This window comes from Lissotriton helveticus, chromosome 2_2 (genome assembly GCF_964261635.1).
Source record: "Lissotriton helveticus chromosome 2_2, aLisHel1.1, whole genome shotgun sequence".
NCBI lineage: Eukaryota > Metazoa > Chordata > Amphibia > Caudata > Salamandridae > Lissotriton > Lissotriton helveticus.
Genome location: NC_136060.1, coordinates 335,265,660 through 335,289,427, shown reverse-complemented (window position 1 = coordinate 335,289,427; position 23,768 = coordinate 335,265,660). Strand labels below are relative to the sequence as shown.

Below are 23,768 nucleotides of genomic sequence, written 5' to 3'. Positions count from 1 at the left end.
AGCCCCTAAATGCCCTTAAAATTGAAAGTGGTCTGGTAATTGCCTCTTTGCCAATAATGCCACTCACAATTTCCTGGTTGTCTTCCTAAAAGTATTGTTTCCCAGCTGCAAGAAAAGTATGTGTGCCCAGTGACTATTGTCCTTGTGTTTGGTACAGAACCTTAAAAGATACTATGAACATGTCTTTGCATAGCATGCTTTTTACTCTTTATTTTATTAATCAATCCCGCTACTTTCCACAAATCATATTTTAAGGTACACATCTTTCATTTATATAGAACCAACATGTCTCCATCCAGCCACTTGCAAGTGCTTACAGAAACATGCAGTACTGCACATATACTAGATGAAGTGAGAAAGTACAGCTGTTGGCAGCAAAAGGATGTGCATCAAAAGTGTCAACAGGATTGCATACAAGCGATACAAAGTTGTAAACTAGGTAGTGGTGTAAGGCAACAAGACGTTATTGCTGGGCAAAGCACCTGCATATGGAATGGGTTCTTATGTTGAATAATAGCATACAGCCTAGACTTAACTAAATTATTAGATATGATACTCCCTCTAACACCAGCCATGGAATAGACAGTTCCCATGCAATGTAGCAAGCTAGAGCGCTCCTGGCCTATGCAGCTGCCTCGCCCCCTCCTCGTCTTTCAATGCTTTCACTGTCAGCTTCATGTGACCAGAATAAACAACATGGAAGGTCCTGGTCAGTTCTTGGGGGCTCCTATTCTTAAATACTGGTGTGGCCAAACACCAAGAACCGTTTAACCTGATGTTTGTGACCCTGGTAGGCCTGCTGTGCAGGCTAAAATCATACTGCCACCTCTTGCTTTCTAACCTGCATATATTTCAGAGCTAATGCTGTGAGATTAGATGACCGGCAGGAGGTGCAGTTTTAGATATCTTGCTCTGAGTTCTGTAGTTTTGGATACAGGTCAATTCTCTCTGCACTTATGGGCATACAGCAGCCACTCATTCATTTTCTTACTGGCCAAGAAACTGCTCTCATGGGTGGTGACCTGGTATAAATATCCCTATATGAGTAGTGCAAGTCACATATCATGCACACTTAATATAAAATTAAGGTCCACAATATGTGTAGGTACATCCAGCTCATTGAAAGATGCAGAGTGAAGAGAACTAGAAGGAATATATGTATAAAGTATTTCATATTGGTAGAGAGGGCCAGTGGAGTAAAAGACCCAATTGCAAAATCAAAGTGGGTTGAAAATATACTGCTGAGAGATAGGAAGCAAATTACATTTGGCTAAAAATTGAGAGGTGGAGGAGTGACGATTGATATCAAAGATAAAGTGGACCTCGACAGCTTAGACAGTGTGGAGTTGCAAGAGAGGGTATTGGGGAAGAAAAATAGAGTGAATTGCCATAGTCCTCGTGATAAAGAATACCAGATTGAACAACAGTTGTTTCTAAATTTAAAAAGGAGGAGATGATTGTTTTACATAGTCAGATCGTAGATAAAGCAATTGGCCTAAACATTTGATATCTGGTAACCAAAAGATAGAGTGGAGTCAAGGAGATGTCCCAGAATGCCGACAGAATGGAAGGAGCGGGGTTGCAGTCAAGATTGGTAGACCAATAGGAAAGAATAGAGATTGTCTTGAACATGTGGAAGATAATCATTGAGCCTGGGCGGATTTTGAGTATCATCAGCATATGGTATAAGCTTAACACCAAACAGTTTTTTGATCTTAGCAAGGGTGGGAACATAGATGTCGAACGGAGTTTGGCTCAGAGAGGGGCATTGAGGTCCTTTGCTAATAAATAATTTGAACTTGGAGTGAAAATTGGGTAGATATACTACTTGCATCTGATCTGTAAGAAAAGAGGCGAACCAGGACGGTCCTTGATGTTGGATTTTGTTTTTCTAAATTTCCTTGATTATTTCAAATATTTTTTTGTAATTGTACTAGCATTCAAGATCTTCTTGTGTGCCTTTAGTCAACAGACAATTTCCGTATACAGGCACTACTATGAAATGACACTAAGGGATTAGAAGTCAATATTAAAGGTGTTAGTTTTTGGAGGTTACAGTGGGGACATTTACCAACATAAGGCACTGAACTCTGCGCAACAGCATCTGCTTATAATTGATATTGCGATTAAATATCAAGTCTCATAGTTATTCCACTAGTCTTATTGCTTTTGCTAAGGTGCAAACACCAGAAAATAAGGTAGGCAAAATTGAGAAGTAACTGAATCCTGCCATCCCTGTAGAGGAATTATGAGTTGGATAACTGGTTTGGGGACCAAAATACCTTACCAAATTATTGTACAACCAGAAGCTCATCCACAACCTCCAACTGGCAACCAATAACAGGATCACCCCTGGTTCCTTCAAGAAGAAGGGTCAGCAGGAATAATCCTGGCAATACAAGGTTTAAAAACATTAAACAGTCTGATCCTCTACTATGACAGTAGCAAGATCATTTCATACTCAAAATTGAGCTGAAGGATTTTCTGTGACCTAGTGGCTCCTGGTTGTAAATGTGAATCAATGAATCACTGGGCTACTTCTCAAACTGAATTTGGACTTAGGGAATGACCTACTGATTTCAACATAGCCAATCAATATGGTCTCATTTTCAATAGCTGAATGAAAGATCCACACACTTCCTGTGGCTAACTGAAACTGGAATACATCAATTTTTGTGCGGTGAGCGTTACCTGCTTTACCTGTTTTTATTTTTCCTATGGGGTTATTAGGAGGCATATGTGCCTGAAAACAGGCCTGAACTCAAGGAAAACATGTAGAATTGGACCCAGACGTTTCGGGTCCTTCAGATTTCCAAGCCTGGCAACTCGGAAAAGCTGCAACTTAGGGTGGACATAGCATCCAGAATCAGTGTCTCTGGTCCCTGTATTTCTTGGGAATGGGACCTTAACAACCTTTACATACTGGCTATTTAAATGTTTCCCCCAATGTGGAGTAAGGCCGGGCTATGTCACACTTTGTGAAGTTTGGGTAAACGTCTTGATTTGCCACACTTTACTCGATGTGGGATCAACTGAAGCTTGCTATTCCATCTAATAGATTGGTTCCCAAGTAGAGCGACTTTTCCCGTTGCTACTCATGGCTGTTCTCAGCCATGAGGAACAGTGGGGATAAACCTTTGTTTTTTTTGCAGTTTTATATAGCTCTAGCTCAACCTGAAGGTACCAGAGTGATTTACATGAGCACCAGTTGCACTATAGACAGAGACATAACATTTTTGAAACATTTTTTAGGCAGGTGGAGATTAAGTTATTTACCCAGAATCACGGGATGTTTGAGCTGCCCACCAGACTCAAACATGGTTCCCCAGCTTCAAAGTTCACCGCTACAGCCGTTAAGCCACAATCTCTCTGTAAACTGCAAACTGCAACTTTTTTCCTGTAATAATCTGAGGCTAGGCTCCCAGCTCTTGAGACAGAAATGTTTGTAGCTAATGATTAGGTGCTATATTGTAATTCAAACTTCTAAATGAAACAAGAGTTTCTGGTGGCAAATGTAATCAAGAAAGGTTTGAAAACTGAAGATGTTTCTCTGACAGTAGGGACTTTAAATAAGATCCCTCCTCTCATTGACCACACTAATAAATGCAAACTTATATTTTCACAACACTCTTAAGAGACAATAGATTTGACCATCAAGGGTACTTTTTCCATGTACCATTGAGCATTGGGTACGTCATAAGAGTGGCAGGCCAACGCACCAACAGATGAAAGGACCAAGTAGAATTAATTTACATTCACAGGACTGCATGTTTTGTAGTGTTGACAATTGGGTGGGCATTCAGGGGCTCAGAGTGCCATTAAAGTAATATCTATAAAGGATTTAATAAATGACTACAGTAATTGTTCTGTAATGGGAAAGTTCTGAATGCAACATAATGTGTTAGTATGCGTTAAAATAATGTAAAACAATCACAATAAGTAATGGAATGCACTTCTTGATTGACCTGGTCCAAGCAACTAACTGCTATAGAATAAGCAACTAGTATTTCTAATCTGACTTTTAAGCCCAAAAACCTTTCCAGTTTTCTTTTAGATTGTAATAAATATTGCTGAACAAAAACAAAATCACTCTGACTTTTTATTACTTTTTTAAAAGCACATAAAACAACAACGAAAACGCCATAATTCATTTTAAAATAGATGGTTTCTTAGCCATATTATCATGCTTACACAGTATCTGGGAACTCCTCAGCGCTAGCACAGGTGCCATGGGCTTTCAGACAAGTGCTCAGCTTTAAAACTGATATGCCATTAAACGGTAATGAGACAGAATATCGAGGAAACCAATTAAAAATATAATAACACCGAGTGCAAGAATATTGTTGTCAAGAATGTCGATTTGAAGGTAAGTAATAATGATTTAAAAAATATAGAAGTCATTATTATCATATGTAAAAATGTTGGGCCTAATTACGAGGATGAGCAGAAACTTTCCGCCCGTCACGGTCTCGAATTTGGGAACCGACTGACTCGCGGTCGGTGGGTCCCCCCGACCGATTACGATACGACCGAACACTGTTCGGTCAGAGTCCCATTGTTCCCCATGGGAGCTCGTGTTCTGCACCACAACAAGGCTCCTATGGAGAAATGGGGTGTGAGTGTTAAACTCTGCACCCTATCGCAGACACCCCATTGTGCCTGCCACACAGTGCAGGATAATACGGGGTCCCTTAGTTACCCCCTCGGCCCCCAACCATAGGCTGCAGGATGATGTGGGCCCTGCTAGGGGCCACGAAAGTCACTTTCCGACAGCCTTTTCATGTCAGACAGGCCGACTTGGAAAGGCCATTGGAAATTGACATCATAAAGAGTTGGTTGGATAAGCTGTTTGTAGAGGTGCACAATGCGAGTCCAATGACACGGATGCTTTGAGAGCCAGTCAGAGCCGATTTTGAATAACCATGCGGTTTTGGTTCCGACAACAAACAACTAATCGGTCGAGCGGATTGTAAACCGACCGAGTCAGTTGGAAGGGTTCCAACTCAGTCTAGGAAATTCTGATTGTCGTGTAGAGGCTTTCCGCCCGACAGCGTAATGAGGCCCATAGTTCTTTAAAAAATCTTTTTTATTTATTGTTATGTTTTTTAGTATATATTTTAAATGTATATGACATTATTTTTTTGTGTAACTATTGTTTATGTTTATTACTGTATTATTTAAATTTTCTGTAGTAATGACATTTAATTTAATTAAATGTTGCATTTTTTTAGTTATCGGGTTGTGGGTTCATAGGGGCATAGGATGGGAAATAATATAATTATAATAAATGTATGATTATTTTCAAATTAATATTATTTATTCAATTGATATTTAATTTTGTTAATTATTACTACTTCTTTTTATGTAAATGCTTTTTGCGGGTTGTGGCCTTTATAGGTGTAAAGGGTGGGAAGTAATTTAGTTTTAATGTAATAATAATTTGTTGTTAATTTATAATATTTAATTGATTGATAATTCATTATGTTGATTGTGTAATTATTTTTTTAGGTGTGAGTTATGGGGTGATGGGGTAAAGGGTGGAAAGTAATCTATTTTTTATTTATTAATAATTAGTTATTAGTTAATAATAATCAATTAATTTATAATTACTTATGTTAATTGTGTAATTCATTTTTTAGGTGTTGGGTTGTGGGGGTATAGTGGTAAAGGGTGGAAAGTAATATACTTTTAATTAATCAATAATGTGTTGTTAATTATATTATTAATATACAAGTGGGTTGAGCGGGTATAAGGGTAGAGGGTGGGAAGTAATTTATTTAAAGGAATTTAGATTTAGATTTTTATAAATAATATTTGTTTATTTGATAAATAATTATGTTTATTGTGCAAGTTTAAAATTTAGATGTGGGTTGCGGGTTTCGTAGGATTATGGGGTAGGAAGTAAATTAATTTTACATTTTTAATATTATATATATTTCTATTTTGTATTCAACATATTTAAAAATGTATTTACTGTTTTTAAATGATTTTAATTTTTTTTAAGATATTTTACTTGTTTTTAATGTTGCACTGACTGGAGTGAGAGTAGTAAATGTTACCCCCCCCCCCCCCCCCCACAATACAACACTTTCCCTACAGTTGCGCTGACTGGACTGGGAATATTACATTTTACCCCTCCGCAATCCAACACTTTCCCTACAGTTGCGCTGACTGGAGTGGGAATAGTAAATTTTACACCTCCAAAGTCCTACAATTTCCCTACTGTTGCACTGACTAGAGTGGAAATAGTATATTCTACCCCTCTACAATCCAACTCTTTCCCTAATGTTGCATTAACTGGAGTGGGAATATGAATTTTTGCTTTCCCCTTCGCAATCCTACACTTTTCCTACAGCTGCATTGACTGGAGTGGGAATATTGACAATTTTCTCCTCCACAATCCAAAATACTCTCTACTGTTGCATCATTGACTTTCCCTACAGTTGCGCTGACTGGAGTGGGAATAGTACATTTTACACCTCCAAAGTCCTACAATTTCCCTACTGTTGCACTGACTGGAGTGGAAATAGTATATTCTACCCCTCTACAATCCAACTCTTTCCCTAATGTTGCATTAACTGGAGTGGTAATATGACATTTTTTCCCCTCCGCAATCCAACACTTTTCCTACAGCTGCATTGAATGGAGTGGGAATATTGACAATTTTCTCCTCCACAATCCAAAATACTCTCTACTGTTGCATCATTGATTTTCCCTACAGTTGTACTGACTGGAGTGGGAATAGTACATTTTACACCTCCAAAGTCCTACAATTTCCCTACTGTTGCACTGACTGGAGTGGAAATAGTATATTCTACCCCTCTACAATCCAACTCTTTCCCTAATGTTGCATTAACTGGAGTGGGAATATGACATTTTTTCCCCTCCGCAATCCAACACTTTTCCTACAGCTGCATTGACTGGAGTGGGAATATTGACAATTTTCTCCTCCACAATCCAAAATACTCTCTACTGTTGCATCATTGACTGGAGTGGGAATATTCAATTTTACCCCTCCGCAATCCAACACTTTCCCTACAGTTGCACTGACTGGAGCGGGAATATTAAATGCTTCCTCTCACCAATCCATCACTTTCCTCACTGTTGCACTGACTGGAGTGGTAATATGATTTTTTTGGGGTAATTATAATAATAATTGTTGTGTTAATTGTACTGGAAATAGTAAACTGTAGTATTTTCCAATGATATATTTTACTTAATTTTATATTTATTGTAGTTAGAATAGTTTTGTGTGATGTAAAGATTTTTTATATTGTTGTGATGTATTAAGTGGTAGTACTTATTTTTATATTTATTTTGTATAAAAATGTTTATTTTATTTTATGTTGTGGGAAAGTTATATCTATTTATTTTAACATTCATGAATTTAGTTTGTGTTGCTGTTATTTTATATAATTAAGATCCTAGTTACGATGTCGGTTGGAAAGGCTCCGAATGGCATTCAGTTTGACCGAGCCCGTGTCGGAAGCCAAGTTTCGGACCGACTCTGAAACATTCCCGACCAACCGATTACAATACAAGGTAGTCAGTCGGTCATTCTAAATCGCGTCCGACCAGCATTCAGAGAGTCTGAGTCAGTCGGAGCCGAATCATAGAGCTCTACGGGCCATGTTTCTGACCAACCGATTACGATGTCGGATTCCCACAGCCATTCCGACTCAGTCGGTCTGACATGGATTGGCTGTCAGAAACGACTTTGGGTGCCAGTAGCAGGCCGCCCTCTATCCCGAGGCCTCTGGTTGAGGTCCGTGGGTCCCCTCTTTCCAACCATGCACAGTGGGGCATGCACCATGGGATGCCCGCCACAGGGATCAAGGTTTTTTGCACCCACTCCTTCTTTTCATTTGGAGCCTGTGTTGTCGGTCGAAACACAGGCTCCCATTGAAATCAATATCCATACGGTGTTCAGAACCATCGTAATAGGTTGGTCAGACTCCTCGAAGCCGAGTCGGTTGGAAACCATTCCGACAAAGAGTCAGTCAGAATTCTCTCAGACCGATATCGTAATGCGCCCCTAAGTGTTTGATTTATTATAATAATATTTTTAAATGTCAGCATTTTTTGTTGCTAAATTATTTATGATTAAACTAAAATGTGTTTACTTTTTATTTTAAATTAAATTGGTTGTCTTTTTTAATATTTTATGTGGTTGGTATATTTAAATATGTATATATTTTTGATACTATAATACTTTTACAAAATTTAATTATAATAGTATTTAAAATATTAGCTTATTTATATATGTATGTTTATATGTGTGTGTATACATTTTTAAAAGTACGTTTATTTGTTATATCTGTTTGAAATATACATTTAAATGTGTTATATTCGTATACATTTCAGTTAGTATTATATATATGTTTATTTTAATAATTTAAATTATATATATTAAAACATCGATATGTAATACAACAATATTATTGTAAACAATATTTTTTCATCAATATTTTTGTACTTACCTTTTTAAGTATAGGCAGTCGATATTTTTGTATTCTATATTTTTTCCTCAATATTTTTTTCTACTATATTTTTTCCTCAATATTCTGTCAGTGAACCCCATTAAATTTGTCCATAAGGAAAAGCTGTCTGGCCAAGCAGCTTACATATAACAAACTGAAACAACATAGCAGATTTTAGCACATTTAATAGCACTAATGATGGACGTTGCTCTACACTCAGTATTTTATTAAACATGGCCCGATTTCGATGTCAGACGAACCCGTCTGTCTAACATCAATTCGGTACTGGGACTGACCGACCTCCAGTCGGCAGTCCCAACGCAGCAATTAGGTTTCAACCGTACACTGTTCGTCACACTCCTATTCTTTACTATGGGAGCATGCATCCCGACCGGAATGCATGCTCTCATTGTGAAGAAAAGAGGTGCAGTTCATCCCTGCACCCCTTGGCAGGCAGCCTGTGGTGCCTGCCACGGGGTGCATTGATCAGGGGGTGGCACCTAAGGTGCCCCCTCGGCCTCCTACTTTAGGCCGTGCAACAATGGGGTCCTGCAGGGGGCCCCAAAGTTGATTTCTGACAGCCTCTCTGTGTCAGAAAGGCCGGCAACGTGAAGGCAGCCGTAATCCGACAAAGTAATCCTTTGGGCAGAAACAGCCAACCTTGGAATTACCTGAGGCCTTCCGAATGGCAGACAGGCTCTCCGAGCCCATTGGAAGCCATTCGGAAATCTATTTCTGATTCCTTTCCAACCGACTCCATCCAACTGGTTTGGTCGGGAATTTGAACAGCTGATTATGATGCCGTAGGAACGGCTCTGACTGAGGGTGGGAGCTGTTTACTACGGTATTGTAATCAGCCCCTTAGCCTAGTTTGCATTTACAATATGGGGCCCTACAAGCCTTTCCAACTGCATCTTATGCCAGTCAGAAAGGGATCCGACCTGCATATTACGATGGAGGCGGTCGGAAAGGAATCCAAATTGTCATTCCAACTGGCTTGCGAAGGGCTCAGAGAGCCCGTCCACCAGGCAGAAAGCAGCCAATAATCCCAAGGACGGCTTTTTCCGCCCTTGGGATTACGATGTTGGGTTTGGCAGCCTTTCCGTGCCAGCCTTTCCAACACAGAAAGTGTGTTGGAACTCGACTTTGGGCAGCCCCTAGCAGGGCCTCCTTAGGTGTACAACCTCCAGTTGGAGGCTGAGGGGCCACCTATGGTGCCCTCCTGTTGATCACTGCACTTGTGCCTGCCACGGGGTGAAGGGATGAACTGCACCTCCTGTTTTACAATGGGAGCTTGCATTCTGGCTGGAATACATGCTCCCATTGTAAAGTATAGGAATGCGACAGAACAGTGTATGGACGCATCCAAATTATTCGGTCCCGGACCTCTGACCTGGTGTTGGTCGGTCACATGACCGAGACAATCAACATCGTAATAGGCACCTAACGTTCAGTTCCAAAAATGGGAGTATGTAATAAACTGAAAAGAAAAGAAAAGAAAACCTTGGTTAAAAAAGACCTTTAAAACACATCAGTAACAAAGTCACTGCACTGCTTGCCCAGCAATGTTTGCACAATTATTGACTTAATTCTCGATGTACGTGCACATCTGCAGAATTTCATAAGTATGTTAAATTACCTATGAAGATAAAACATTTAAGAAATGTGAACACACTGCATTCCTTTTTAAAACTTAAAGCATTATTAATAACTTCTTCTCTGTATGAGCGTCATTTTATGCATAATTAAATAAACTTTAAGATTTGTGAGTCATTGATAACATTTTGCACTTGTATATTATGGTGTTTACGTATCTAAATACCACTTAAATTCACAAAATATATTTGTGAATTAATCCCCATTCATCCATTTGCAGATTCCTAACAATTCATGCATGAACTCTGTGAGAACAATTATCATGGTTGTGGGAACAAACTATTTAAACTACATTTTTCCAAGTATATGAGAGCCCTGCTATTTTCTTATTTCACTTCCCATGGGATCCATTGAATTAATCTTGATCAAAATAAATATTTATGAAGTTAATCTAAAGGCTTATGTTCAGAATAATGTTTCACTTTGCCAAACAGTACTTATTTGGCTAACGGAGACATGGCTTAATGGGGAAACAATGACTGAACCTAACTAAGCTCTGCCAGCGGAATATTCCATCTGCATGCTAAATAGGGAAATGAGGGGGGGGGGGGGGGGCGATGATTTTTAAATCGTGCTATACCTGCCTCTTGATTAAGGAAGTAGTGGAGGGCTGTGAATGTGCTCGCTTTAGTATTAGTGTGAGCTCTCACTTAACTCTCTCAGGGATTCTGGTGTACAGGCCACCAGGGTCGGCCATTGGTTTTATTAATTATTTTCTGGAACGGGTGGGTTCGCTTGCAGTGGGGGACTGCTAATTTTAGTATTTTTCGTGATTTGAATTTGCACTTTGAGCTTACGCAAGACAACACCATCGGAAGCCTATTGGCAGACCTTATCGCATTTCAACTAATCCAACTGGTCCCTAGTCCCACGCATGTGAGTGGACATCTGTTAGACCCTATCTTTTCTAACATTGAGTCTGGTACGGTGGCAAACCCTATTCCCGTGGGTTGGTTAGACCATTTGTTGGTAGAAATGTCCTTCCCTATATCAGAGCAATTTGGCAAGGCCGCTCCTCGACCTGATTTTAAACGCCTATGGCGGAAATTGAGACTAGAGGATTTTCATTCACTCCTTATTGCTGACCCTCTCAGTCCTTTTAATAATGCTTAGTTAGGCTATGAGATGTTTTGTGACGGGACCACCCGGGCATTGGATGCTCTTATTCCGGCGCGCTGATGTAAGGGCCGCACCCATAAGTCTAGTCCATGGTATAACGACGCCTTGTCCATGTTGAGGAAGGCTTGCAAAAAAACAGAACGTGCATGGAGGAAAGAGTATGACCCCAGAATAAAAGCACAGTACCTGGCGGAACTTAAATCGTATCATAGAGCTGTCTGTAAAGCTCGGGCGGCCTATTACACTAATGAGATTAAGTTCAGCTCTAACCCTGCTAAATGAATCTTCAAGATTTTAAAAGATTTTAAAAGATCACACAGTCAGGAAAAATTAGGTGCTTACAATTACTTCGGAATTGCAGTGTGAAGAAGTGGCCTCCTTCTTCATGGAAAAGCTGCATGCTATATATAGGTATTTTTCTTCTACAACCTCTTCCGTTAGCAGGATTCCCTCAAGTTTAGGCCTGAGCTCTAGTCTCATGGTTATTCCTGAAATTTCTCAAGAGGAGCTGATTTGGCTAAGTATGAAAATTAAATCAGGCTCCCCAGCTGACCCTTTAAAGCCTGCTCGTTTTAAAGAGTCTCTTTCATTGTTCTTATCCCCCCTCTGCCAGATAATTCATTCTTCCTTTTCTTCTGACAAGGTGCCAACACGGTGGAAACAGGCATGGGTGTCCCCCATCCTTAAGAAACCAGCATTGGATCCGGCCACGCCTGAAAACTTTAGGCCCATATCTCTCCTTCCTTGGGTAGCGAAAGTGGCGTAGTCACATGTTAACACCATACTAACCAACTTTTTGCATTCCAATGACATTCTGGATATGTCGCAAAATGGCTTCAGTTCTGGCCATAGTACCAAGACTGCTCTTCTGGCCATGACTGAGCATCTGCAGACCATTCTTGATGCATGTCAGATGGCGGCACTGATCCTGCTGGATCTTAGTGCCGCATTGACATGGCCTCACATGGCATATTGATACAACGACTAGAGGAGGCAGGTATCACGGGTCTGGCTCTGGATTGGTTCGGATCCTTTCTGTCCGCAAGATCTTTTCGAGTCACTGCTCCCCCTTTTCTATCTCAGGCGCTTTCCATCGAACAAGGGGTGCCTCGGGGCTCTGACCTGAGTCCCACCTTATTGAACCTGTATGTCCAGCCATTAGCTGCAGTCGCCAGGCAGTGGGATCTTTCCATCATCTCATATACAGACGACACGCAGCTGGTTGTGGCACTGACTGAAGGTTCCACCCTGAACGCCTCTAGGTTTAGAGACGGCCTGACAGCCGTGGCGGAATGGATGACTTCCAACTACCTACAGTTAAATGCAAGCAAAACTGAGGTTCTGTCAGTTGGTAAGAATGCTAGCCTCTGGGGTGAACATTGGTGGCCGACGGCATTAGGCAAGACTACCGAACCTAAGGAGGAGGTTAAGAACCTAGGGATGTGGATGAACTCCTCCCTCAGTATTTGGATAAATACTAAAAAAGTTGCCAGTACATGCTTTGGTTTATTATGAGGTCTTAAACCTCTTCAAAAGTTTTTTGAACCCACAACGCGTCAGTTGATTCTCCAGTCCTCCTATTTTATCTCGACTGGACTACGCTAGCACCCTGCTTTTGGGGGCTAATCAATTGCTCGATTGCAACGTATTCAAAACACAGCTGCTAGAACCTTGTTAGGGCTCCCTCGGTTCTGTCCCATTTCTCACACTATTCGGAAACTCCATTGGCTTCTTATGGCGGTGCGTATCAAGTTTAAAACTCTGTGTCTTTCATTTAAGATACTGAAACTTGCTTCACCCAGCCTGCTTTGCAATATGCTGACTCCTTATGTTCCATCTCGAGCGCTGCGCTCCTTCGGGCAGCACCTGGTCATGGTTATCCATGTGAAGCGTTGTCGAGCAGGAGGGTGCTCTTTCCGTTGCTTGGCGGCCAAACTATGGAACTCTCTGCCACTTCAGATTCGTGGCCTGGAGGGCCTGTCGGACTTCGGGATAGATATTAAAACTTATCTCTTTCCATCAATAGTTTCCGCCGTCGGTTCCTTATGGGAGTCCCTTTGCTGTGGCTTTCAGGATTGGTCTCTGTGGGTGAAAGCGCCGGGACGCCCTTTGCTCGGGCAGCTGTGCGCTATACAAGCACAGTTAACATAACATAACATAACGAGCTAGAGAACTGTGAAACCAGCTACCAGTGAAGTGGATAAAACTGATAAACTTGATGACATATATATTCATTAAAATACCATTCTACTGTGATGAAGATAGAGTTCAACTTAAGGCAAAATAGAGCATACTTTACATGTTATGGGACCCATTTAGCAATGTGTGCCTAGAATTCAGAAATCTATTAATTCATGGGCGTGAATTTAACAGTAGCAGAAAAAAAATCACACTCTCTTAGACTCTATAGTGACGTCCCAGAAAGTGATGTCCTGTGACGTTTGACCCTGGTGATATCATATGACAGGGCATCTAGTGACCGTTGACCTAGATGACATAAAAAAAAGTGGCATCTCGGAGAAAATGTGAAAGATTAATATATTCTCAAAAAGTCACCAAAGCAGACAATCTTTAATTTAGTTACCTTTATGTTGACCTAGGAGCCGCAATGATATCTATGGGGCACATCATACGCCTATGCAGATACAGATATCATGCAGCAAACAAAAATCATCAAAGTGATGATCAGGTATAACTTCAAAGGCCCAATTACATCCGCAAAATGCCCCAGCACTTTCTTCCAATGCCCAATTACACTTTTCAAAAGCCAGATTACGCCTTCGAAATGCTATATACTGCTTCAAATGCTTAGACAAAGCCTGAAATGAAGAGGCACTTGAACATTCGTCAAGGCACAACATCATATATTGGCTTGCACCATGTACTTATATCAAAGTACTGACACATGCATAGAGCTCTCATTGTACGCATCGATCGTGTCCTCACGCTTGAGAACATGTCCGAGACGTCAATATTGTTTATGCATTACCCCTCAATACTTACTCAATCAGTCATTGGTATTAGAATACTGAGACATAATCCGACCTCAAGTAATACATGTTTCCTGAGTTGCGCCAAGCCCTGGTCTCCAAACACTGAAATAGCCAAGTCCTCTAAGACGAATAATTCTATCTTGTATCAAAGCATTTGTACCTTAGAAATAAGTACTCCAGTGTGCTTTGATAATAAACCTTCCATCCATTAATTTGGAATGTACCGTGCTGTCACCAAACTAAGATAGAAAACATCAAGCTAGAGATGAGGTTCCTCTATCCTGATGTGCATCAGGCTCTGCTACATCCGTATGGAAACATCTTCAGCTCATCCCAGTGTAGTGTATCTTTGTATCAAGGTACTCAAATAAAATCACTATCTTGAAAATGTGTTGCTTTCATGTATCTGTACAGCTCATTCACAGATCACTCACAGAGCACATCATTTCAGTGTGCAACCTGAAGTTCAGAGGCTGCAATCTATAAAACGTAAAAATACCCGTAAATCCATTTGGAAGATCACTACCCTGGTGCATAGATGTGTTTTTGTGTGTGTGTCTGCATGCACAGCCAATAAGCGAGCCCTTTCAGCTATCTTACATAAACTATGCAATGCAGGATGCCCCTGCCGTATGATGCAGACACCACGAACCATCTGAGATATCGTTTTGGATTTCAACCTCTAAACTTTAGGTTCAGCCGTTCATTAAAAGATGCGCCTCTCACTAAGCCGGCTTTCCCGGGCACTCCCAAATGGGAAAAAAATATATGTCAGAATATTCTCCCCAAAATAGGGCAGAGAGTCTGAGATAGATTGACCAATGGCCATATCTGATGGGCCATTGGTCTCAGTCAATGGAGCCACCATCAGCTCTGCTATCAAACACATGGTGGATCACCTGACCAGGAAACCGCTGGGTAGGTGGATGGGATTGCTGTTACGTTTCTGAGTACTGCATCTACCAATCTCTAAATAGGGCTACTGAGGGCCCAATTACTAGGTGGGCGGACTTATGTCCACCCGCCACCGTATTAGGGATTGGGACCGCCCGACAGGCTGTCGGCGGTCCTGCCAAAGGCATTATGACAAAGGCATTATGAAGCATTATGATGCAACCGCCAACATGGCGGTTGCAATGCCTATATTGTGCATTACTGCCGGTGCTGCTGGCTGCAGCACCCGTTGCCAGATGGTGCAGGGATATATAGGGGCACCATGGATGATCCAGCAGGATCAGTCCCAAATGTCCCTTTCCGACAACCTTTTGGGCCGGCAGAAAGGAACATTGAAATGCCTACGGCGGAGCCTGGTAAGCCCCACCACCATTTAGGCATTACTCCGCCTCCAATGGACCGATGGACTCCACGAGCCTGTCGGATCCGTGGCGGTTGGTCTTTTTGATTGCCACACAGCCGCCCGCCATCCATCCATGTGGCGGACAAAAACCTTGTCTGCGATGCAGGTGGGACCAAGGGGCTGTCGGTGGCAGGCCCAACGCCATCGTAATCTGGCCCTAAATTATTGTTTCATGAGTTATTTAATCTGAACTCAATCAACAGTCCCATTGCCTACACATAGAAGCACTTCCTACAACAGTCCAACATATACAGGATATAAGGGAGGTCCTCTCACTTAGGAAACGTTTTGAATTCTCGCTGTTCTGGAAGCATAACACAATATGCTAAGTGAGAAACAGGGTGGGAAATAGTGGTCATTAAAAGTGACAGAGATTAACTATTTGGCCATTGTACATTAAAATACTTTTCCTTGATAAAGTCTTTCGAGGCCAATGTATGTTTTTTATTTTTGACTGATGATACGGTGAAAAGAGAATAATATCAGTATCTACATTTTTGTATTCAGAGTATTATTGTGCAATGCTTTCATCTGTCAACAAATACATAAAATACTTTAGTTGGTCTTATATCTTACCATTAAAATTAAAGTAGCAACTAAATGGAATGTGAAGAAGTACTAACAAAAGTAGTGTGGAGTAGCATCACTGCATATAAGATACAAATAAAAGGACACAGATGTAGGTGAGCATAAATAAAGGGAGAAGGTATGAGCAATGTCACTTGAATGGGCTGTTGGCCAGTGGAGGGACTTGGGAAGTTCCTATTGGCAAGATATGAAATCCATCATCACCATAGTTATCAACAAAATCTCTACTCTTTTTTAACTGATTTGTGAAAAGGGTGCATTGGAAATACTTTGTTGTGCTGTGGACAGTTTATCAGAGGGCAAGCAGCATTCACTTTACACTATTAGTCTGATCTGACAGCATATTGCATGCAGTTTATTTTGAGAATAAAAACAGACAATAAAATAAATGGTTGGTTGGAAGTCAAGAATGGATATATGATTAGCAGTCATACCAGATTATTAATTTGACACTATTTGCCCAACCAAATCCTGTATTGTTTTCCCAACTTCCAAAAATATAATATGACTTGACCTGAACTCTTTTGACATTGGGAATTTATTTTTTGTACTGGGGTCCTGCTGCTTTCTTTAAAACTGAGTAATTGCCTGCCATCTGGCTCACAGCAGTTCATACATCTTACAAAATATGCCCTCTATTTACTGGAGGTGAATTATTAAGAGTTTTTTTTTACACCAAGTAGTGTACTTTTGATCAGTAATATTACAGGGCGTACAGTATATACCGTAAATGGATAAATTAACAAATGTATTTCATTTTCAGGTGGAGTATTATGATTATTGCACCAGACTAAAGGCCTGATTGAGAGTCTGGCAAATGTTTTTTTTATTTACTGCGTCACAAATGTGCCAGCTATTCAGCTATCCCATGCACCTTATTACAAATGCAGTATATCCTATAGGACCTGTAATAAGATAGATGGGATAACTGTCACACTTGTGGTGGAGTAACCCTTATCCAACCTTTGCATCAAGCCTCAAATTTGTATTTTTTCATTTGGAGGCAACGCTCTCTTTTTTTAAACTACTGTATTTATAAAGACATAAGATAAGACAAATTTGCGTAATTTGTTTTCGCGTAATTATGTGAAATTTCGTCAAAAGTACATAAAATTAAATGTAATTATGCAAAATTCAAATCTGTCCTTTAGCGCTAGGTTTTTCATGAGGATGGATTTTGCGCTACAAAATAATGCAAAACACAAAAACAATGCGAACAGCAGCTCGCGTTCTGTTGGCATCCATTCATGGTAATTTTTTACATCAAATGATGCATTTGCTGTACATTTATACAGGGAATGCAACATAATTGCAAACTATGGCATGATGGCATAATTTCAAAATTTTGCATAACAAGCATAACACAAAATTACAGAAATGACGTGAATTACACCAGCATATTTAAAATGTCCCTAGGCTTGATAAAGATCATACATTGAAGCATATTTATCAGTCCACTGGACAGTTATGTTCACTATTGTATGATTGGATGTTAGATATGTGTCTATCTTCCACCTATATAAAGTCTACTTCATGCCCACCAAATAGGTTAGAGTTAAATACACTGAATGTAACCAATACTGCAGTTATTTTGGGGGTTCTTCTGTGCCTTACCCTAACAGTGCTGAAAGAACGATTTATTCTTGTTATTTTTATGTGAGGCATAGCCAAGACCATTTGTTTAAAAAAAATAACCATTAGTTGCTTTAATCAATTCTAAATGCAATTTGGAGTTGTTTTCCGGCCGCTTCCATTGAAAACATTGCAGCTCATGTTCAGATTTCTGGTTTAGCACTCAAAAATTACCTGAACAGTCAGCTTGGTTGAAGAATCTACCTGAAATGCTGCTTGTGTCAGAAAATGATCCGAATGGTACATCTTGTGATCAGGAGGCCAGCTAGGATTGTTTAAAAACTGCATCAGAAAGTATTGTTGACCACTTTGTGAAGAAATGTTTCATAAAATGCCGATATTCATTTATTTAATATGATGTTATGCTTAATCTGGCATTATTTATTTGAACCCAAGCTTGTTTTGGACTTGTTTTCAGAGATGTTTGCTTTGTGCTTCATTTTTTCACATGCACATGCTTTTATTCATGGAGAGTTGTGCTTATTTAGGCTTCTTTCATCTTGATGTCAGCTCAATTTGTGTTTTTTCACGTTGGAGATTTGGCTTGTTAATCTTGTGTACCTAAGCTTTATGATATAGTTTTGTTGACTTCGCCCCAAGGTTGATTTTGTACCTAAATGTATTTGTGCATCTAATTTTAATGCTATTTGCATTTTTAAACAAAAAATGTCTCGAAAAAATTGGTGGTGTTTCCTTAACGGTGATATTGCACCTGAATGTAATTGGACGGGCTTGTTGGAATGACTTTGTGAGGACTTCCTTGGATGTAGCCTTCTTCTGCAGAAGGATTTTTACTTCCCAAGGATATCCTCTAACCGTATCAAACCTAGCTGGTGTGTCCAACCTGGGCTCCATCATGATCAGCCCCAAATCAAACCTAAATCCCAGTCTACTGTGACCATTTGACCATTGACTAACATTGGTGCTAATTTCACTTAACACTTTAAAAATTAATTTCTCTGTTGCCCTTCGTTAATTTTTTTTATTACACTATCATTTTGTTTGTTATATTTTTATTTATTTTTATAAATTGAAGTAGAATTTTTCACTGAGTTATGTCATGAATTTTTTTACTTTATTTGGTAATTCTAAATGCTTCACACGTTTTCTTAAATTACTTTTGTCTGCTATCGGGGATTGAGCTCAGGATTAAATTCCTATAACCTTTTGCTGGACCTACCACATTCAGGGGCAGCTAGGGCAGAGGAGCGTTGCCCCACTGCTTTCTTGCAGTGCTAGAAGCAGAAACATAAAATGGTAAAACTACCATTTTATGTTTCTGCTTCTTGCACTGCAAGAAAGCATAGGTTTTTGGTTGGGGGTTGCTGCTCCAGATCAGGGGAGGAGTGGCTTCCCACTGCTGAGGGTGCTGACTGTTTGGTGGGCCTTCTTGGGCCGACCAAACCAGCCATCCGGCTGTGACTTACCAAATTAGTGACTTTACTTGTGGTGGACTACTACCCACCCCAATTGTTAAATATTTTTCTTACTGTTAATAATCACTTTTAGTTTCAAATTCAGAATTATTTGTAAGTCAACTTATTTGTAACACAGGCAGAACTGTGTAAACACTTTAACAAACTTATTTTAGTGCAAAATTACATTCAGGTGCAATATGACCGTTAAGGAAACACCGCCAATTTTTTAGAGACATTTTTTGTTTAAAAATGCAAATGGCATTAAAATTAGATGCACAAATACATTTAGGTACAAAATCAACCTTGGGGCAAAGTCAACAAAACTATATTATAAAGCTTAGGCACACAAGATAAACAAGCCAAATCTCCAACGTGAAAAAACACAAATTGAGGTGACGTCAAGATGAAAGAAGCCTAAATAAGCACAACACTCCATGAATAAAAGCATGTGCATGTAAAAAAATAAAGCACAAAGGAAACATCTCTGAAAAGAAGTCCAAAACAAGCTTGGGTTTAAATAAATAATGCCAGAATAAGCGCAACATCATATTAACCCTATCCATGCTGCCGTCGGCCATTGGCCAACGGTGGCACTACCACGCTGGTGCTGCCGTCGGCCAATTTTGCGGAAGGGCCGCACTTCCGCAAAACGGGCGGCGCAGCCAACGGGTTAAATAAATGAATTTTGGCATCTTATGAAACATTTCTTCACAAAGTGGTCAAATATGCATTGTAATTGGTGGTCGGAAAGAAATCTGACCGACATATCACGATGCGGTCCGAAAGGCTCCAATGGATGGTTCAGGCCTTTTTCAACAGCATCGTAATTGGCCCCAAAGTCTTTTTTTTGGAGCTCCGAATGCTTCAGTGGGACAAAGCTGCTGCTGTAACTGACATTGAGTATTGAGTTCTACATGACCAGATACCTTCTCACTGAGTGTCCGCTAAATTGGATTTGCTGCTGCGGTTAAAATAAAAGCAGGAGAAACCTGATTTCTAAGCACCTTGAGGTTACGCCTTGATCGGATAGGCTGTGGTGGTTTGTTCCAGACCTCCAGAGGATTGGAAGCCCAAAACATTTGTAAGTCCATGGTTTACAGGAATGTTGGGAGAAGTTTATTTAAACACAACCAGAATTCCTGGGACATCAGGAACGCCAGCAAAGCCCAAGTCAAGTGTATTTGGTACTGGTTAGCTAGGAACCTCAGGAAAAGGCTTCTTCCAGCTTTTGGTAGCCCTGTGTCACACAGGAGTTCAGTTAACTGCCCTGGGTACAAGAGGGAGCAAAGCTACTCTCAGTTCACAAACTGCATGCTCAGTCCTCTTCTGTTTTTTTCACTGGTCCAGAAAGTGTTTTGAAGAGAGTGCATGGGATGTCACATTTATTTCTTCCTGACACTTGCTAATGAGTGGGGGTGATAGCTGGCCCAATGGGATCCCTAGCCAATAGCGTTAATGTTCTCGGAGGTTAACCCTATGCTCTTTTACAGTATTTCCTGTTTTCCCTACTGCAAACAATCCCATTGTGCCCCTCACTCCTGAAATCGAAGATGGGGTAATCCTCCTCCCCTTGTGAAGAGCCTGTATGCCCACCGAGAGGTGTGCCAGGGTAAGTACCCTCCTTTTTAGTCACTTCAAATCAGGTCTGGGTACAATTTGCCCCCACTGGATTTGGTGACTGTCTGATTGGGAAGACTGAACTTTTTCCAGACATCATCTACAATTTGCTTATGATAGAGAAAGCAACTTTAAATTAAACGACGTTTCTGGGTACCTCCCAATGCTGGTCTTCCTGCTTTGGGAAGAGAAAACACCCTAATTGCCACCCACACCCAAGCCATTGTTTCTGCTTTGAGAGCCATTTGGCATTTTATTTATTTATTTATTTACTTAACTCCATTCAGTCGTATGCCGGAGTTTACTACCCCCCACCCAGTCCCTAAACCGGCCCTGCTGCACCGCCGCACAGCACTCCCTCGAGGAGCCGCCACTGGTAAAATGTACTATTCCCACTCCAATAGGTACAACAGTAGGGAAAGTGTTGGATTGTGAAGGGTTAACATTTACTATTCCCACTCTAGTCAGTGCAACACTAGAGAAAGTGTTGGATAGTGGAGGGGTAAAATTTACTATTCCCACTCCAGTCTGTTCAACAATAACAACAAACCAAAAATCTTCAACAAAATACATTCATTTTAAAAAACAAAGTAAAAAAATATATATAAATATGTTGGAAAATATATTTGATATTAAATAATGCTAACAATAAAAACATATCTCAAATACATATCAGAAATACTTACAAATATTATTATAAATAAAATGCAACAATAATTTTCATACAAATAAATATTTTTACTTTGAAATTGTTCATTAACAAAATCTTTAATCATTACATACATTTAGTTGAGTTGCTACCCACCATATAACACCATGAAACACCCAACCTGCACCTAAAAATAATTATTTACACTGTTAACATAAACATTCATCAACAAACTAATTTTCATTAATTAAATATTAATAAATTATAATTAATATACTTCCAATAATAAATCCGCACAAAGCACACAAAACACTCATAACGTAATAAAAAACATATTTACACTATACTAATATTTGATTATTACATTAATTATTAATATTTTATATTAAAAAATAATTATTAAGTGCTTTAAATTAATTTTACTTTTTACGTCATACCCCTACAAAACCCACAACTCACATCTAAAATAAAAATAAAATTGTACACAATTAACATATTTAATTATCAATATTATTCATTATGAACCAAATTATATTCATGAAACATCCCACCCTTCACCCCTAAAATTCCCACAACCCGCACCTAAAATTAAATTTTAGAAAAATGAATTACACAATTAAAATTAATTTTCAAATGAATAACAAATAGTATTTAACAAATAATCCAAGAGTAACTACAAATATTTTCCTCCCTACCCTTTACCCCAATAAATACAATAACTGAGCCTACAAAAGGGTAAATAAACAATTCACATAATTATTAATCAATTAAATAATTAATATTAATTATCAATTAATCGTTTAAATAAATGACTTCCCACCCATTACCCCTATAGCCCCACAACCCACACCTAAGACAAAAAACACAATTAACAAAAATATTTATCAATTAATTAATTCATATTAATTAACAACTAGTTATTAATCAATTACAAAATAATTACTTCCCCCATTAACCCTATAACCCAACAATCTGCACCTAACAAAGTTACACAATTGACATAATTTTCAATTAATTAGTTAATAATAATTAACAACTAATTATTAATCAATTAGAAATGTGTTACTTCCCACACTTTACCCCTATAAACCCCACATCCCACACATAACATTTACCCCAAAAAATTTAAAGAGCAATTAATACAACTAAATATCAATTAAATCAATATTTTTATATACAAAATAATCATTAATATATTATATTTACTTCACACTCTATTCCCCTATAAACCCACAACCCTCTACGGAAATAAATATCACGAAATGTATTTTAATTTAATTTAATAACTAATAAAAATGCAACACATATTATTAAAAAACATGTAAATGTAATGTGAATTGATACTTGTATAGCGCACTACTCACCCGCAAGGGTCTCAAGGCGCTTGTACGAATACCGCTGTGGAACCCATCCTGGCTTTCCCTGTGAGGTGTCCACTCCTGGGCACCCCCAAGGTGGAGGCCAGGCATCCTTAGCGTTGTGGGGGCCGTTGTGGAGATTAAGCAAGCTATTGCCCAGAGTTGCAGAGTGGGACTCCATGATTGGAATAGGCACCGAGGCGAGAATAATCAGGTCCATGGAATTTTGAGCCCAAGACCCGCCAAGGCGGGGAATTGAACCCTGGTCCCGGGCTAGACCACTGCATCAGGATCTGCCGCTCTAACCATTGAGCCACACTTCTCCACCACATAAACAACACATACAAAAAAATGACATTACATACATTCAAAATTAATACTAAAATATATAACTCTAATTAAAAAACAATATTTTAAACAACTATATATTTTTGCAAACAATATTAATTACTACTATATTTAAAAAATGTATATTACTTACCTTCACATCAATATTCTTGACATCAATATTTCCATGTTGCGATATTTTAAACCTGGTAGTCTTGTCTGTTGATATTTGCGACTCAATATTTTGTCTAAACACCATGAACCATATTCTACAGCCTTGTAAGAAAGTTAAATGAGCCATGTAGGAGTTAACCATGTTTCAGGAGTCTAAAAGCCAGCAATATAATTCAGGAAAAAATGGGGATTGCCATTGTAAGGGTTTCCACAAGAGGTGTTGCACCAGAGGTGATTTTGCACATAAATGTGTTTTTACACATAGATATGGTTTTGCCTGTAAATGTGGCTTATACTCTTCTGGTGATGTTACACGAAAGGTGACCTTCCAATTAAATGCAATTTACAACTAAGAGGCCGATTACGATGTCGAGCGGAAAGGCTACAAATGGCATTCAGT

The 23,768-nt window shown here is 39.4% G+C and overlaps 1 protein-coding gene across 1 annotated transcript in view; it reads right to left on the bottom strand.

Annotated features, from left to right (window-relative positions):
- STK32B (serine/threonine kinase 32B) overlaps positions 1-23,768 on the bottom strand; it is a 1,644,519-nt gene that overhangs the window by 1,480,602 nt on the left and 140,149 nt on the right. The gene's annotated exons all lie outside the window — the stretch shown is intronic.